The sequence below is a fragment of the Cupressus sempervirens genome, chromosome 5 (assembly GCF_028749045.1).
Source record: "Cupressus sempervirens isolate cs-2001-9-10 chromosome 5, ASM2874904v1, whole genome shotgun sequence".
Taxonomy (NCBI): domain Eukaryota; kingdom Viridiplantae; phylum Streptophyta; class Pinopsida; order Cupressales; family Cupressaceae; genus Cupressus; species Cupressus sempervirens.
Window position 1 is genome coordinate 113748446 of NC_143122.1, and position 6023 is coordinate 113754468.

Here is a 6023-nt window from a genome sequence, read left to right on the forward strand (position 1 = left end):
TTGGAAGGCTCCTTCCAACACAACAGGATCCCTCGCAATTGCCCACACATTAACCGATACTTGTGTGTCTTTGGGGATCACAAACCCCCTATTTCACAAGATCTTGATGCTTTATGAGGGATCAAAAGAGGACTAGGAGGATACAGTCGAAGCATTTCTTTCACCATTGCATGAAGGTAAGCTAGATGATCAATATCAGATTCCTCCACTCTTCTACTATGACCTACAACCTCCTCTAACTCCCCTTGGACTTTTTCCATTTTATCTAGATTATGAATGAGTTTTACCATTGCCCATTCTATTGTTCCACTAGTGATGTCGAAACCAGCAATTAATAGATCCTGCATTATCAAAACACCCCATCCTCATTAACAAACACCACCACTCTCATCTTTAGCCCTAACATGGCCTCCTCATTAGCAGACGACAACATTGATTGCAAGAATTTCATTAACACCGCCGCTGCCACACCCGTCTCCACGCACCCCCTATACATAGATGCCCCTTTCTCAAAAACCTTCGCCTTTGCCTCCTCCAGCCTGTGAAACCCTTCCTCCATTTTTGTCCTCAGCAACAATGAGTTTTTCCCACTTTAAAAAAAAATTTAACATATGAAGCCCGTGTCGGTCGAAAATTCAACCAACATGGGCATGGGTTTTTAAAAAAAGATATTTGTCCTTGCATATTTCGACCAATCTAAAACATTTTAATAGATGGTAAAAAATTTTGGTTGAAAATTGGGGTCAAATGTACTAGTGTGAGTATGAATTCCAGCAACAATTCGATGCAAATTCTCATTCAACTTTTAAAAATGAAAAGATGAGGGTCTCTTAAATAGAATTTCTTAGAATTCATCAACGGTTGAGATCGATTTCAACCAATGGTCAGGATTAAAGCTGAAGTTCAGTCATAAATGAAGATTTCCAAATTAAAGGGAGTTAACAGATTTAATTTGAGTAAAATAAGGAGTTAACTAATCCAGTTTGAGTAGAAAAATGAGTTAACTAATTTAACTCATTTTTTATTAATAGTGAACTGGAAATTTCCCTTTTTTAACTAAAGAGAAATTTTGTCAAGATATTTAATTTAATAAAATGAGATATACTCTCATAATTACTTTTTCTATTTAATTAAATAATCTTTAATTAATTAGAGACACCTTTCTTATTTAATTAAATAACTTCATTTAATTAGTTAGGAATGGTTTCTCATTTAATTAAATAACTTTGTTTAATTAATTAGAAGTAAGTACTCCATTTAATTAAATAATTTCGTTTAATTAGTTCAAAATTCTTTTTGAAACTAGTCAACTCAAGTCAACCGTGGTTAAATCTGGTCAACTTTTGGTCAAACTTGATCTTTGCATATGTGAATATGAGCAAATGTGAGTATGAATTTCAGCAACAATTCGATGCAAATTCTCATTCAACCTTTCAAAATGAAGAGATGAGGGTCTCTTAAATAGACTTTCCTGGAATTCATCAACGGTTGAGATCGATTTCAATCAACAGTCAGGATTAAAGGTGAAGTTCAGTAATAAAGGGAGATTTCCAAATTAAAGGGAGTTAACAGATTTAATTTGAGTAAAATAAGGAGTTAACTAATTCAATTTGAGTAGAAAAAGGAGTTAACTGATTTAACTCATTTTTTATCAATAGTGAACAGGAAATTTTCTTTTTTGAACTGAAGAGAGTTTCTTATTTAATTAAATAACTTCATTTAATTAGTTAGGAATAGCATCTCATTTAATTAAATAACTTTGTTTAATTAATTAGAAGTAAGTACTCCATTTAATTAAATAATTTCCTTTAATTATTTCAAAATTCATTTCGAAACTAGTCAACTCAAGTCAACCGTGGTTAAATCTGGTCAACTTTTGGTCAAACTTGATCTTTGTGTATTTGAATATGAGGAAATGTGAGTATGAATTCTAGCAACAATTCGATGCAAATTCTCATTCAACCTTTCAAAATGAAGACATGAGGGTCTCTTAAATAGACTTTCCTGGAATTCATCAACGGTTGAGATCGATTTCAATCAACAGTCAGGATTAAAGGTGAAGTTTAGTCATAAAGGGAGATTTTCAAATTAAAGGGAGCTAACAGATTTAATTTGAGTAAAATAAGGAGTTAACTGATTCAATTTGAGTAGAAAAAGGAGTTAACTGATTTAACTCATTTTTTATCAATAGTGAACTAGAAATTTTCTTTTTTGAACTGAAGAGAGATTTTGTTGAGATATTTAATTTAATAAAATGAGATATGCTCTCATAATTACTTTTTCTATTTAATTAAATAATCTTTAATTAATTAGAGACACTTTTCTTGTTTAATTAAATAACTTCATTTAATTAATTAGGAATGGCTTCTCATTTAATTAAATAACTTTATTTAATTAATTAGAAGTAAGTACTCCATTTAATTAAATAATTTCGTTTAATTATTTCAAAATTCTTTTCGAAACTAGTCAACTCAAGTCAATCGTGGTTAAATCTGGTCAACTTTTGGTCAAACTTGATCTTTGTGTAGTGCCTGCCCCTAGTTCGCATTTTGTTATCATTGCTGAACTCTTTTAGAGCTAGTTTTATGTTGTTGGTTAGCAACATTCTTTTGAGATTATTAGATATTGTGCTAAGGATTCATATTCTTTTCAGTATTTGCAGTTATTAATGATGATTAGTAAGATAATTTATTATCATATGTGTTTTCTTATGGATACTTACCCCATACTTGCATGTGAATGGTGTGCGTGTTTGCTTTTGTATGTCGTGTCTGATGTGGTTAAGGAAGGGAGTCGTAGTCACCTGCTAGTCGGGATCTACACGATGCACCACTTCCTGCCATTTCCTGTTTAGTTTAGTATATATTGTGCTTGTACATGCATGGTTTTTATGCAGATTGCAGGTACCGGGTATCGACTTCTCTGAATTGTCAGGATGAGCATACCCTATCATATTATCTCAATGATAAGAGAGGGGAGATAAATTTTCAAGTCCAAATCCCAACCCCTTAAGCCATTTGTCCTAACTGAAAAATTAGGACAAGTATCCGAGTTGAGTACCTTCTGAATGCATCAGATGACGTAATTCATGATTTAAACCTTTGGTTTGAATTTGTATGTATTTTGGCTATGATGGATTTTTCATATTTTTATCTTTGTGAGTCTTTCGAGTATTTTCTATTAATTAAGCCTAATTAAAAGATTTAATTAATGGTTTAATTAAATGAAAAATTAATATGGTATTTTAATATTTATTTTATTTAATTAATTGAGAAATTAATAAAATAAAATAATTAAATTTAAAAATAAAAAGTTAAAAGTTAAAAGTTGGAATGTGACCATATTTATTTTAATAATAATATATTTGGAGTTCATTTTTAAATAAATGACTAAATAATATTATTATTAAAGCTAATAAATATTTTAGCAATTTAAGTTTTGGAAAATAAAATTTAAAAGTGGAAAATATATTTAAATTATTAAAAGATTCTAGATTTCATGTGATTAAAATATAAATATATTAAGATTGAAAAATGGAATTATTATAGTAAGTGCATGAGATTTAATAACTAAATAAATTAAATTGGAAAGAGTAAAAGTAAATATTATATTAATTAATGTGCATTATTTTAATATTTGCTCACATAGGAGTTAGAAAATTCTCGAGAGTTGTCATGTAGACAACACTGGAGTTTGCACTCTAAGAATGCACTAGTTGTCTAGACTTAGAAGTTAGCATTTTATTTGAGCATATGGTGTCTACAATCTTAAGACTCATCTAGAAGATTGGAGAAGACTCATGCTTGGTTGTCATGCTTATCTTCTAGTTGTTTCTAGAGACATTCTAGATGCATCTTAGAGGCCTTTAAATAGAGGCTCTCCTAGTGTGTTTGAACAAGCTTAATGGAAGCTACAAGCTACAGGCTGAATGGAAGCTATAAGCTACAAGCTTAAAATGGAAGCTTGAAAGCTTACATGCACTGGAGAAGTTCATATGCTCATATATTTTCTACATGCTTCTATGTTCCTTCTAGCTCTTCTAGTCACTTGGAGGATTTGGTTGGCTTGGATCTTGGAGGAATTGCAAATGATGGGGAAGGAAAGGATTTTCTATGGACTTTTTGAGGCATGGCGGATTAGCATCAGTGTCTAGGTGCACTCATGATATTCGCATATTCTCTTTGCACTATTTCTCTTCTTGTCTTCATCATGTTTGTTATATGTGTCTGAATACTCTTTGTGATTAAATCTACAATTAAATTGAAATCTAGATATGCATGGTTGCAAAAAAAATAATAGAAAAATCCTAGATCCAATTAAGAAAAAAATTGGATCTAAACGGGTTTGGATTCGAATTAGAATCAAATTGAAATAGATTTGAAAATGGTTTCAAGATTTATGACCAAATCCATTAGTGAAATTATTGGATAAATTTAGAGAACAATTACCTTTTAAGAGGAAATTCTTAATTCATCACAAATTGTCCTGTCGCTTCTCTTGGATAGACCCGAACTCAGTCATTCATAACTTTTTATCGAGATCAAATTTATTCGATCACTCCAGTCAGAATTGGTGCAACTTGGCCCTCTCTAACATATTTCAATTTCAGCCCGATCCAATGGTTCATTAGGGAGATATGGCTGTCGTACTGAGACTGTTTTCTTCAAAGACAGATATTTCTTCATTTCCCATAACCAAGAATTATTTATGCTTAAACTTCACAAAAATAATATATCAAAGCAATATAATTAGAATTTAATAATTATTTAATTAGTCTAAAGACTAATAAAAATGTTCTAAATGAATTAATGAAGATTTTTAATGGAAAGTTTGTAAATAGAGCTGATGGATAGAAATATTGATTTCAATAGAGAATGGATGACTTTTAATATTAATTATTTAATGTATATTAAATATTATTTAATATATATTAAATCATTTAAGAAATGACAATTTTTAATGAAGAGAATGTAATGGTAATGGATTAATTGACATGGAGTTATTATTATAATAAGTAGAATTGTATAACTTGTCGATTTACCTTAATGGTGTTAAGAGTTAGTCAAATATTAACTAATGAGTATATTGAAGGATTATATAGATCGAGAATTTATAGTTTGATGAGTTCATTATTTATTAATGTTTGTAAGGACTAGCAAACTATTAATAAATAATGGTTTGATTAGTTATCAATAAATACGATTGGAGTTAATCTATTGGAGATAATGTAATGATTAAAGTTTTGTAAAAGATATTAGTTTTTGGTTTGAAGTATGATTGATTAATATTTAATGAGTTATCAATATAATTATAGTATGCGATTGAGATTTATCTTGAAATGACTATTATTAATATGAATTAATTAAGAAAACATTAGTATTCATAAAGAATGATGAATGTGATCTATTATTAAGATTAATATAGCTTATTATTAATATTAACAAGTTATTATTATTGAACTATGAATATGAATATTTGTGTACTAGATTATAGTTGACTTTTAACTTATAGGATTCTAGTTAGTTATTAGTTAACTGATATTAATTACAACGTTGCTATGGTTATGCAATTATTAATTAAATCAATTAATGAGAGTTAATTAGATTTAATTAATAATTAAGTTATGTAATAGAAATTTAATTGATATAATTCTTTTAACGAGATTGTAGATTATCTATATTGAAGTTGATAAGTCTTATGACTTGAATTATGACCTTAGCTATTATATGGTTGTCAACGATGATAACGATTAAATTAAAAGAATCAAACTTTAGTAATACTTAATTAAGTTTCTTATTGAAAACTATTAGAATGTAATAGGTCATGGATGGTGTACCTATGTTAATTGATCATTTTAATGAAGTTATAATCTTTTTATTCGAAGATTGATAATTGGTTCTTTTATGAATGAATAATGATCTTTTGATTATGTTATCCAATTAGTATTAAGGATCTTAGCAAATAAAGCAAATGATTTAATGAGTAAATATTTATCCTTAAGTTATTCTTAGAATGTAATTCTT